The sequence below is a fragment of the Myotis brandtii genome, unplaced genomic scaffold (assembly GCF_000412655.1).
Source record: "Myotis brandtii unplaced genomic scaffold, ASM41265v1 scaffold927, whole genome shotgun sequence".
Classification (NCBI taxonomy): domain Eukaryota; kingdom Metazoa; phylum Chordata; class Mammalia; order Chiroptera; family Vespertilionidae; genus Myotis; species Myotis brandtii.
In genome coordinates this window covers 493504-507301 of record NW_005371823.1, presented here as the reverse complement: position 1 = coordinate 507301, position 13798 = coordinate 493504, and the positions used below count along the sequence as shown (strand labels likewise).

Here is a 13798-nt window from a genome sequence, read left to right as displayed (position 1 = left end):
TTGTAATACTTTAAGAAATAAAACAAAATTAAATATAAAAAAAATCTCTAACAAAGCAAAATGGAAATGTCCCAAATTATGGGGAGTGCCTTGTTCCCTGGGATTGGGAGAGACTGACTCCTGTATGAAGTGCTTCCCTAAAGATCCACTGCTGAGAAGGGCATCAGAAGCAAAACCCGGAGCCTAGACAAATAACCCTACTTGCACTTGAGCGTCAGGCTGGCAGGAGCCATTAAGATGCAGCATCAGGCTCACCAAGAAAGCAGAAGTGACCTCACTGTCGATGAAGAGCTACAGAGAAGGTCAAGAGTATGAGTGATTCTGCTAAACCTGGAAGTCTCAACGACCCTGGTAATTGGGATCTAAGAGGATGTGAGGTGGCCGTGCCTAACAAGCGCTCTGTGACCACCATGTGCCCACACTTCCGTGTCCTCACTAGACTGAGGGTTCTTGGAGGCAGAGACCTTATCTTTTTTTTTTTTTAATTTACCCCCAGGACATAGCCTAGTCTAGGACCTGGAGCATAAGAAGCATGTGATAAATACTTAATGAGAAATATTAGTAACCAATCTCCCAAGGGACATATCCATTCCACTGAGGAGGGTGTGCCAGGAAAATCAGAGCTTCCTACTGTGTGGGCTGGAGACCTCTAGTGGTGTCTGCACCTCACTAAGAGAAGTCAAAATCTGGAGGAGGACAGATTGGAAAGGACCAAACACCAGGACACAGGTTAAGGCCCTAGGGCAGTGATGGCGAACCTTTTGAGCTCAGTGTCAGCATTTTGAAAACCCCTAACTTTGGTGCTGTGTTACATATAGAAATTTTTTGATATTTGCAACCATAGTAAAACAAAGACTTATATTTTTTATATTTATTTTATATATTTAAATGCCATTTAACAAAGAAAAATCAACCAAAAAAATAAGTTCGCGTGTCACCTCTGACACGCGTGTCATAGGTTCGCCATCACTGCCCTAGGGAGTGCTGTGACAGAGTAATGAACTAAAGAAGTTTAAAAATAAGCATAAAACAAGTCCAAATAAGGTGAAAACACAGTTTATATGATTGTGATACATTATGAAGAAAGCAATTTCTTTTTTTTATCTTTATTGTTGAAAGTATTACATATGTCCCCTTTAATTGTTTCTTAATAATTAGTTTTATTATAAAGTACAACAAATCTAGTTCATAAATCTCTCATAGCACCACACTTAGTTTAAATGTCTTTAAATATAAATGACTAGTATTCTAAAATATATTGTTGAGAGGCTATAAAAGAATAGAGTAAACAATTCTGAAAGAAAATCACCCCTTTATAAGTTCTAAGCATGAAAGCTAGGATGGAAACAGTCCTTCTATATTAAATTCAGTCTTTTTCTCAAAGATAGTCAACTACTAGGGTCATCTGCCAGTCATCTGTGATATCAGAGAAACTGCAGACCCCGTTTTGATAGAATGTTGGTTATGCTGAAGAGGTACCATTCTCAAAATTATACTCAAGAGTCTCACACTTAAAGGGCATGTCTCCCTGATCTTTTTCTCAGTAAGGGAATCTCACTGGATTCATACCACAATTCAAGGTCTAACAAGCTGGGCCAACTCGAGCAAGTTACTTCACCTCTCTGCATCTCAGTTTCCTCCTTTACAAAATAGAAGTGACTGTGTATGGTGCCAGGTGGGTGCTGGAAATATCAGGGAGAACACTTAGTAAAGTATATGACTGTCTAACCACTATCCTGTACACCTGAAACTAACACCAAACAATACTAAATGTAAACTGTAAATGAAAAATAAAATTTAAAAAATAAAGTAGAAATGATAACAGTTTCTGCCTCAAAGCTATGAAAAATAGATACATTATACATTCAAAGAACCTAGAGTAGTGTCATGTACCTAATAAGGAATCAAGTATTTGTCAAGTATTACAATTAATGAGCTCCAATGATCAGAATGACCCATGTAAGCCAACAAAAATTTTACATCTTTAACAAGAGCAGCAACCAAGCATTTTTTAAAATATATTTTTCTTGATTTCAGAGAGGAGGGGAGGAGAGAGAGATAGAAACATCAATGATGAGAGAGAATCATTGATCAGCTGCCTCCTGCACACCCCATACTGGGGATCGAGCCTGAAACCCAGGCGTGTGCGCCCTGACCAGGAATCAAACTGTGACCTCCTGATTCATAGGTTGACGCTCAACCACTGAGCCACACCAGCCTGGCAAGCATATTATTTTTATGCAATTCAATTTATTTACTTTTACAACTTAATGCCAAAGGCTTAACTTGTTGGTATTACAGGTTTATTAGTTCAAATCAAGACATCACAAGTTCTAGCCCATCAAGCATATTTATTTTAGAAAGAGCTTTCATGATTCTATAATACTCTTTTAAAATGCAACATTGTTTCTTGGTACATTAACTGAAAAATAATTATATTTAATTGAGATTATGAATATTTAAAATGCCCTAAAAAAAAGTAGTTGCCACAGATGAAATCTTTAATCACAAATCCTATTCATCTAAGAAATGAAAGACATACTTTTTATTTTTTTCTTTATAAAAGCAGTTATAATTTCACAAAGACTCAAAAACAGCTGTGAGCATACTTCTAGGTATGGACCAAATATACCTTAAAAAAAAAAAAAACTTTGGGGGGAGATTTTATCTTATATATAAAGCTTTTTAAAAGTCTATGATGCCTATGAAACTTCTGAAGTTGTTTGATCAACTTCATAGTGGAAATGGGAGAGTTTACATTAAACATGACAATAATGGGAGTTGAAACATCTGAACAAAAGAAAATTGTGCTTTATTACACCCATCAAAGAGAACCCCTCATGTGGGGCTTGGGGGTGGGGAGAACATGCCAGCCACACCACTAGCTACTAGATCTTCTAGATTGCTGAACAATATTATTCACAGAGACCATTCCTTCCTCCAAAGCATCAAGTCCATTCCTATAGAGAGTAAAAATAAATGTAGCTTCTAAAAACAAGATCAACATCAGGAATACCAAGAGCAAAATCTTGGGAAAGTGACTCTCACAGTGGCAGCAGTCCCCTACTTTTGGTTTGGAACTCTACAGGTCACTGCTTCGGCCAATGTTTTCCTATTAATTCAATTTGTAGTTAGTCCACTGGGAGATGATGATTTGAAATTGAGTGGGGACTTGCACCCAAAAATGCACTCACAATCTATTAATCTAGTTCCCTCTAGAACCACTCTCACCAACCATACAGTGGAACCTGGACATTTGCAAAGTACACATGTTGAAGAGAAAAATTACAAAGAAAACTTAGAAAAAGAAGCATTTCGGCTCTCCTTTTTCTATTCAGCTTATTTGTATATAATGGTCATAGTAACTACTTACTGAGCTCTCAGTAAAGCACATATGTAGGTAATAAACACATACCTATACTCCTTGTTCAGCAAGATATAAGAGACAGGGCATAATGTGAAAAACAGAGTGCTACACAAAGCTACCAAACAATTATGCCATAACATGACATATGACAGGAAACACGATATGAAGACCTCTGGAGGGCTGTATTCTGTATCCCTCGAATAGACATGGGAGCATGGTCTTCAGTAGTGGCTATGAGCCTAGGTATAATTCCCATCCATGCCCCTTTAATGGCTCCCCATATTTCACCTTCACATTCTCCTTCATCTAGCCAACTTGGAAGATGGGGCGGGGGGAGATAAACAGAGAGAATATACATGAGAATGAATTTCAGCAGAAGAGAAGGCAGCTGGACAAATGCTTTGCTTTTTCAGAAAGGAGCTGGGAGTTCAAATCTTATAGAAAATAGGAATTCATAGGGGGGAAAACCTGATATTGTTGAAAAAATATATAATACTCTATCTATCAATATAATATAATCATGTATAATCACATAGTATTATAGGCAGTGGTACTCATGAACACAATGGGGCCATCTGATTTTTACTTCTCTCTTTCTAGATCTTCACAGAACTCAAAGTCGCATTCAAATGTTGGAAATGGCTTCATAATCATTGGCTTAAAACTTAGAGTATTTATTATAGAGATGTTCTATTTTTTTTTTTTGATGAGGCAAACAAGCAAGATGATCTTTTTCAAGCAATAAAATAGAACTGGCCCTGGAATGTATTTGATTGAATTTGTCCAGCCCCAAAGAGAGCCTCAAGAACGTGGGACAGAATCATGAACCACATACTCCAGAACAAGTCAAGAAGAACTTAGAGGAAGCAATGAATGTAACCAGTGGCCAATCGCTACCCTATAAAAATGGCATTCCTTTTCAGTATCATGAATAATGTTAAGTGGAAAAACTTCAAGAAAATATTCTAGAGATATGTTTTCTTATGTAGATATTCATATTGTAAGTGTGTGGCAAACACCACTATAAAAAGGGATTTTACTTCTTTCCTATATGTGGTCATCTAAGTCAATGTTTAAAATTCTAGGGCCTAATAACCAGTTACAAGTGTGGACTGTGTCTAGATTCTAATTTTTTAAAAAATCTATGATTATATGACCCCAAAGAATTATTAACAATTAACCCCACTGTTAGTTACTGTTAATTTAATTATTGCTACTATTGGGTATGATAATGGCACAGTGGACATGTGGGAAAGTGTCCATATTTTTAAAATATACATATTAAAGTATGTGGGGGTGAGATGAGATTTGTTTTAAAATAGTTCAGCTAAAAAATAATAATAAATGAGGCTAAATGTGGCAACATCTTGGTAATGACTGAATCTGGGCAATGGGTTTATAGAAGTTCACATACTATATTTCCATCGTTTTCTATATGTTTGATATTTTTCCTAATTTTTAAAACATAAACATTCTATTGTCCAGAAACACTGCAGACACTGTGGGCAAGTAGAAAAAAAACATCTTTTGATATTTAAAAAAATGAAGTACAAAAATCATGAAGTTGTCATTTTTAGATCTATTCTTTTATACAGCTACTCAGAATCCCATCTAATTTAAGAAACATTTTAAATGAAGACCCTACTAAAATTGTCTACCTAGTGGCTTTTCCACAGCAACAAAATGCATGTTCCCAAAGATGTGTAAAAACAGGCTTGTCTCTCCCAGAAAGCAGCCTTTTCCCTGCTACAAATCTTCAAAACTCACGACACACTTTTCTATCTCAAAGACTTTTAAAAAATTATTTCCCTTCCTTAGGGAAAACTATATTATGAGGAAAGAGCTCAGCAAAATCTGCAAACAATGCATAGGTTAAATGCAGAGTCCTTTCCTCCAGCCAAAAGGACTAACAGGAGAAAATAAAATTTTCACAAGCATGTTAGAACCTTATTCCAGCTAACTCTGTGCTCTGCTCTCTTTTTCCTCCCGAGATACGTCACTTAACTCTCTGCCGAAACACCTCTAGCCCATTCTACCTGATCATATTCCAAAGCTGCAGCTTTTCCTGGATCCACTTGTCAGTGACAAGCTGCTCGAGAGCACCTAGCAAGCCAAGTGTGATCATCTGCTCCCTGCTCGTTCCCTTTCAGGCACACTGCTGTCCGTCAGAGAAGTAATTAATGGGCTTATGTATGAAAGCGTCATCCCATCAGTGTGCTGTCTGGCTTGAATAGCTCGTATCAGCTCTTCATTCATGCCAACTATACTCACTGTCCGGATATATGATAAAGCTGTACTTCCTTTTGGATTTTTCCCTCTCTATTCAAAAACAGTGTAGCAGAACTGTGTGTTACAGAAGCATGAGGAGGACAGAAGAAATCCCTTCAGCCTCTACAGAAAGGAGCTAATGGACTGAAAAGTTGGGAAAAACAAGGAATGCTTCTGTACAGATAATTTCGTAAGCAACTTGATTCTGGAGTGTGTATTATCCTGAAATATGGACAGAACTTTTCCAGAAGGCAAAACGTCTATAGAAAGAACCAGGACTGCTCATTGCTGAGACACTCAATGAATTTTTAATAAGTTCTTAACACTCAGGTTGTCCGTGGTCAGATCAACCGCTGCCATCAGATAAAGGCAAAATTCACCCTCTATTTCTATAACCCTATCCGAATGGAATCTTCATCTGTTGCATGCTGTCCTGACTAATGCTACAGGATTACCAGGAATACAGATATAGGCACTGCGAGAAATCAAACACGGTGGCAAAAGAAAACACGAAAGGCACGTAGAGGCATCTCAGGTATCGAAGCTTACAATTTCCAGCCAGAGTTTCAAATCACTGAGCTTCAAACGAACCACTACCAGGTAAGATTTAATTTTATAACACTAAATTATATGTTGACTATAAAACTGAACCTGCTGATGCTGTGAATGAGCCAGGAGATTTCAATTTTATGCAATCCTTATGCAAACTCAAGCCTTCTGGGGTGAAGTCTTATTTTCACTTATGCTACATAAAATAATCATTCATTACTATAATAATAAAACATCCAAATAATCCCATTCAGTTTTTACTGGCTTGGTCCCATCTTTGTCTTCGTTTTTAAAATCCCAATTTTGTGTTATTTAATGGCTGGAAAAAATGCATGGAGAGAGCCCTGAATGGGGCACAAGAGCCATTCACAGAAGCTATTATCTGAACATATTCAAATGAAATTTGTTTCCGAAGGCACTGGGTAAAACAGGAAAAAATTAATGCATGTTTTATATTATTTCTATTAATGCAATAGGACAAAGCTCAATGACTGATTTTTGTCATAACAAAAAAAAAAGAGCAGGCTGTGCTGTCACTCTCATTCACACTGAAGAAAAACAATCTCTAGTTAATTGGGTATAACCCTTAAGAGAAATGGGCTTTTTTACCCTGAAGGTCCTGGGCATATTTTTATAAGAGACAAAATAAAAACTTTTTTTGATTTAACAAAAGAACAAAAAGATGTCTGGAATTTTAACAGTTTTAACTCAGATCAATGGTCCAAACTGTAAAATGCAAATAACTACTGAAGCCATCAAAGAATTTTAAAGGGTACAGTGCCTTTTAGAAATTCCCTAGAAATCACCCCATGAGGAGACTTCTAGACACACACACACACACACACACACACACACACACACACACACACACGATTGTCAGAATTTTAATTCCCTCCATAGATTTTTAGCCAAAATTCAATCCTATTAGTTTTCTTATAACTTCAATAGGAAAAGTTCAAAGGCCAATCTTTTCATAAAAAAATTCTAGAATAATATATTTCTATTATCTTAAAAGACAGGAGATATGGGAAACAAAAGCAAATCACACCTAACTATGGAGATCTGACAATACAAGGAAATTTATCAGAAGTAATTTTCAGTACTTGTCTAAAAAACAGTAAAATTTGAAACTATTCCCTTCTATTTCACTGAATTCTTTCTTTTCAAATTTTAATAGAGAGAATTACATGATCCCATCACTCTTTTCAAGGCAATCTATAAATAACCTTAAATATCATAAGTCTTTTGCATCTGAATTCATTATAGAAATTCACCCATCAATTTCCAGGACCAAAAGAAAGCAGCAATTTAAATATAAGCAGTGACAGTGTATGTACCAATTTGTTGCAAAGAAAAATGTTTATTTATTAAGAAATTTAAATATAGTTACTTTGTATTACCAACTCTAACTAAAAGTAAAGTATTAGTTTTTAACCTACATTGAGATTTACCTAAACCCTTATTTCTTTTCATCTTTTCCTCATTATGATATATTTTGTAAACTGATATGCCTTGAAAGTCTGTATATTATATATTTGGTAAGTGAAAATATTAATATTTCAACTCATAATGGAATAATTTAATTAACTTTAGCAAAAAAATATGAGGTTAACAATATTATGTTCAACAATTTGTTTCCAATGAATAGAATTGAAGGGGGTATAAAATTGTATTTCTGAAGTCTTCTGGATTTTACGCCTTCACTGTTAACATTCAGAGACTCATAATATCCCACCAGTTTGAGGAGTTTGCTTCTATGACTTATCTCCTAATGACAATCGATGGGCAAACCGATACAACCCTCCTCCCCTTTCGTTCTGGTCAGCAACCGTCCCAATGAGTCTTCATTTTCTTTCCCATCTAAATCAAGGTTTTTCTCTATCATAATTCATTCTGAATAATGATCATTGAAGTTTAAAAAATAGCTTTTAAAACACTATAGTAATGTGGACTAACCTACATTTTCCTCTTCATTTTAGTGAAAAATAAAAATATTAGCTAATTTTAAAAATATATATATTAGCTAATTTTACCAATTAGTTAAATTTTATCAATTAGCTAACTTTATCAATTATGTATTAAAAAGTTGAAAATTGCTTAGCATCCTATGGGTACAAATGGACAAGGAATTTTATGCTAGTACCTGAAGATTTGATTTATGGAAGTTTTTCCCTTGTGTTGATATATTTAACAACTTAAAAAAATGTTGAAGGTTCTTGGGAAGTAGTCAATGACTGCCTAATGTGTTCTTGGGAAGTGGTCAATGACTGCCTAATGTATTTTATGCATGCTATATAAAAGTGTATTATAAAAATAATAGGATTGTGTATCATTGGATGCTTCATAGAAATTGAGCAAATATTTTGTCCTTGCAATGATATTTGTCACTATATCCTCATCTTCTGCACATTTTAAAACATCCAAAAGCTATGAACCTTTTATTTAACCCATGAGAAAATGAAAGTAGGTATTCAGGTCAAAATAAAGTACTTCTATTTAGTGTCTTTGTTGACTTTGTATGTTATCTTTGTCTGAAATAGCAAGCAACATAGTTTTGTATATAAAATTAGAACTATTCCTAAAATTCATTTTTAAGTGTTAACATTTAATTTAAAGGTACTGGCACTACATATTTACTGGCATCTGCATTACTATAACTCAAATTTTCCTCAAAATTTTTGAAAGGCCTTCTTTAACATTCCAGTACAATGGAAAAGTTTTCCAAGCTTAATTCAACCGGATATTTCAACTAGCTGGCATATTTAATGCTTATTATGGCTACTTTTCTTCATGAATTGACCAGCTTTGAATAGGATGATAGTTCATCATGGGGATTCAGCTCCTCTCCAGCTTCTTCCTGCTGAGAGAGAATAGTCTTTGATGTGTGACATCACAATCAGTAGCTGGGGAAGTGGCTGTGATATCAAACAGATGATTATATCCTTTCAGTGTGAACTAGCTGCGAGACATGTGAGCACTATCATTTCAAGGCATATCACAGAGACACTAAAGAGGCACGGGTTAGAGAAAGACCCTTCCATTGCAGTTGATGCTTTCACAGCATCAACTCTTAAAGATAAAAAGTACCATTTCACAGTTTTCTTCATTAATAATTTTCAAAAGGCAGTAAACATTACATTAATAATATTCACAGATGATGATAAAATGGGAGTGAGAAAAATACCAGCAACTAACCAGACAATAATGGAAGGGGAACCTAGAGAACTGAGGAATTAGGAGCAAAATTTCACCTTGGTTCCAATAGTAATACTGATGCTACTCAGGAAACTGAGAAGATTATTCACACATTCACAATGAAAAATAATCTCTCGGAATGAGAGACTCCTAAAGAAAGATTATGAAGTGATCCCATGACATAGATTAATTAGTATGTGGCAGGCACATATTATAAAATGGGGGTGGGAAGAAGAAAATATGAATTCATAAAAGAGGAGGAATCTCTCTAATAAGCCAAACTACTGTGTTCTACAAAGGTCTTTAAAAAATTGCAAAAATAATAAAAACAATTTGGGAGTAAAAGCTCAACAAAGGAGACAAAACGAGAGCTGCTCGTGCACCATCTCTCCTTTTTTTTTTTTTATCATCTTTTATGCAGCTCTAGCTGCAAAGGACAGAGAACAACCAATACTCCACACGGAGCACAGGTACAGGTTAGCCTTTGATTAGCTGAACAGTCTCAATTCAAAACATCAGTCATTTGTATCTTAGCCTCCTAAATTCAGAGACTATATAGATGATGTATAAAAAAAGAATAACAACTCTATGAATAACTACAAGCTAAGCTGAGGTCTTGTTATCTATAGTTACAGTTAGCTTGAACAATGGTATGTGACAGAATTTTTTTAATATATATTTTATTGATTTTTTACAGACAGGAAGGGAGAGGGATAGAGAGTTAGAAACATCGATGAGAGAGAAACATCGCGCAGCTGCTTCCTACACAGTCCCTACTGCGGATGTGCCCGCAACCAAGGTACATGCCCTTGACCGGAATCGAACCTGGGACCTTTGAGTCCGCAAGCTGATGCTCTATCCACTGAGCCAAACTGGTCAGGGCTGTGACAGAATTCTTAAAGCATTTTTCCAGTCTTATGTACTGGTTAATTACTACCACTATTATTCAACAGTTGTTTGAAGATCTTGCCAAACTACATTTTTCATATGATATTGGAGGTGTTAGTGAAATAACTCAAGAAAACAGATCATTCAAAAAACATTACCACTTTAATAGACCCCTAGTTTGAGGTCACACTTTGTCAGAAGTATACATGGGCTTCCTCTTTACTCATTATTATATGAATGTACTAGAGGCCCGGTGCACAAAATTTGTGCACGGGTAGAGTCCCTAGGCCTGGCCGGCAATCAGGGCTGATCTGTGGGGTGACTGGCAGGGGGATCGGGGCCCCTACTCACACCTGCCTTGGCCTGGTGCCACCCGCTCACCTGCTCCACCATCCCACCAAGGTCCCGCTTTTGTCAGGGCCCATTGGGACCGGCAGTGCCTTCACTGCCGCCCACTGCCGGTGACACGTTGCTGACACCCACCATGTTCCACGCCACCCCCTGGTGGTCAGCGCATGTCTAACTCCCAGTCGGTTGAACTCCTGCCCGTGGGAGCAATTTGCATATTAGCCTTTTATTATATAGGATAATATGCTCTTTGGGTAGCAAAGATCAAAAACAGTTTCCAGTTGTCCCATATCTTTAGTTGTTTACAGAATTTTCTTGGTGCAATAATCTAAATATGCCGGGAAAGGGGGGGGGGGGGTGCATAATATAAATCTACCAGGCTTAGCCCTAACCAGTTTGGCTCAGTGGATAGAGCATCAGTCTGCGGACTGAAGGGTCCCGGGTTCGATTCCAGTCAAGGGCATGTACCTTGGTTGCGGGCACATCCCCAGGAGGGGGTGTGCAAGAGGCAGCTGATCGATGTTTCTCTCTCATCAATGTTTCTAACTCTCTATCCCTCTCCCTTCCTCTCTGTAAAAAATCAATAAAATATATTTTTTTAAATAAATAAATAAATAAATCTACCAGGCTTAGAACCTAATCTAAGGATTAAATATTAGATGGTGCTACTCTAATATTTAATCCTTCATCAGCTGCATGTCTTCTTTCATGTTTTGCAAGGACACAGTCCTCTGCACGCATCAATTTCTGGGTAACTTGTAGTAATACAAAGGAGTTTTTCATGCCTACAAACTTCCACAGCACTTTGATCACACCTCTTTCATGGCACCTTGTTATGCTGCATTGGAAACCTATTTATACACTCATCTTGCCTACCAAACTCTGCATCCTCATGGGTGAGGGCCTCAAGAATGAGGAGCACATCTCATTAATATGTCTATTCCCAAGGTAAGCACAAGACTAGTTAATCAATAGATGTGCAAAATGAATTTGGAAATGTACTCTAATACATTCTCAAGGGCAGCCTCATCAAACAAGCAGAAAAATAGTGATCCTAAAATAAACCTGATCTTCCATTCACTAGTAATTAGCAAATAGGACAAGTACAGAAAGTAGGGGACTTTCTGGGGCAATCATATTAGACTATTGGCTATAATGAGATCAGGTCTGTGAAGTATGTTATATACTACTAGAGGCATGAAATTCATGGAAGAGTAGGCCTTCTTTCCCCCAGCTGCTGGCACTGGCTTCCCTCTGGCACTCGGGACCCGTGCTTCCCTCGCAGCCCCGGCCTCGTCCAGAAGGCTGTCCAAAAGGTTGTCTGAAAGGACGTCCGGTCTAATTAGCATATTATGCTTTTATTATTATAGATGACGTGTACAAATACAGAGATCAAATATATCCCCTATTTGCTGTATTTGACATATGGAAATCACATTTGCCATAACATTGTGATCTAGAAGTTCATCAATAGTACAAAAGGATCTAAATTGGCCCTGCTATTAAAGAAGTGATTACAGGAAAATTTGGATAAGCATTTTGCAAAAGAAATTAAAGTGATACTACAATCAGCTTCCTACTCAAAGATGAGAGTCAGGAAAGGGCAGACTTAAAATCTTACAATTGTTCTATGCTCTCTCCCTCCCTGTGTGAGGAATGAATCTATGCAAGTATCCAAGTCCAATCTCCTGTCTGAGTTTCAGAGCCAAGGTATCCAATTTACTCTTAAATCTATGCCAACAATGGTGATCCCTTTCACAGTAGGGACAAGGACTAAAGCTTATGCTATCCCTTATCCTCTCTGATAGAAATTAAGGTAAGAAGAGCGATGAAGGAGGCCAGCATTTACTCTAGAATTCATCAACGTGTGTCGGGATGGAGTCCACTAGTCTCTAGAGATGCTCAGGCACGTGGGTGATGTGTTCATTAAGTCCCCACAGAAATCTGGGGCTTGATGTTGGTGTGCACAACTCAAAGTTTTTGACCTTTGCTATCCCATCATTTTTAGTAGTATTACATTCTTTCAAACAAGATCTTCGATAAACCATCAAGATATACTAGTATAAAGCATATAAAAGCGGATCTACCCTGGCTGGGTTGAAATGGAAAGCTTAGAGCCCTGCTAGCTAGAAGAGCCCCTACACATCCCATCTCTCCGTGCTCTCCCCTCCCCTTCTTGGACTGGCTCCTAAGGTATATGTACTGTAATTGTTGTGCCACCCAGAAGATCCATAAAGGTATTCTGCATTTTAACATATGCATTTGATTCACTACAGACACCACCAAATACTCTAAAATTCCTGGAGTGAGGTATGTGATGCAATAGTTTTTGCTAGCCCTAGGGGGCACAGGTGGCAAAACAGCGCTGCTGAGACATGCGAAATATGACTCAATTAGTCTGCTGTCTCAACAATGATCAAGCAACCAAGACCTACAATTCACATAAACCACAAGTAGGTAAACAAGGACTAAACATCTATAATTTGGGTTAAATTTTCCCAGAAGTAACTAAAATTAACAAAATCTCAGAAAATTACATCATTTGCAATTAAGAAGGAAGGCATGGAAATTAAACAATGAGAATTTGTCATAGTAAGAGTCAGAATTCAGTATTAAAAAATCAACGAAATTCAACTGTTGGAAATACCACAAAACCCTCTTTATAATATGTTTTCACCTATAACACAGTAGCCAAACATTTTAGTTGCCTTGAGTTGATTCCAGGTTTGTGGGCTCTGTAATTTACTTGACTTTGAGAGTGAGATAGAGCTTAAGTATTTAAACTACAAACCATATATATCTATATATCTAGCAGAATATATTGAAAAAAGCAACCTTTTTTTCAAGAGAAAATATCATTTTCCACCCCCCAAAAACATGTTTTAAATATGGTGACATAATCTATATATATAAAGAGCCAGGGGCCATCACAACCGAATGGACGACCGAACGGATGACCGAACAGGCTGCATGGGGTGACCAGGCCAGCATGGGGGTTAGTGAGGGATGACCAAATGACTGAGCAGCAGGCTGCGTGGGGCAACCAGGCCAGCAGAGGGGGCAGTGAGGGGTTACCAGGCCAGCAGAGGGGGGCCGTGAGGGGCGACCAGGCCAGCAGGGAGCAAGTTGGCGGCAAGCAGGCCGGCAGGGGGATGGGGGGCAGTGAGAGGCAGCCAGGCCAGC

General features: G+C 37.4%; 2 protein-coding genes across 2 annotated transcripts in view; one reads left to right on the top strand and one right to left on the bottom strand.

Annotated features, from left to right (window-relative positions):
- AVEN (apoptosis, caspase activation inhibitor) overlaps positions 1-13798 on the bottom strand; it is a gene marked incomplete at its 5' end in the record, with an annotated part of 120464 nt that overhangs the window by 86603 nt on the left and 20063 nt on the right. The gene's annotated exons all lie outside the window — the stretch shown is intronic.
- CHRM5 (cholinergic receptor, muscarinic 5) overlaps positions 5687-13798 on the top strand; it is an 84638-nt gene continuing 76526 nt past the window's right edge. The window contains exon 1 of the mRNA XM_005885757.2: positions 5687-6235. The gene's annotated coding sequence lies outside the window, so the exon portion shown is untranslated. The remainder of the gene's footprint in view (positions 6236-13798) is intronic.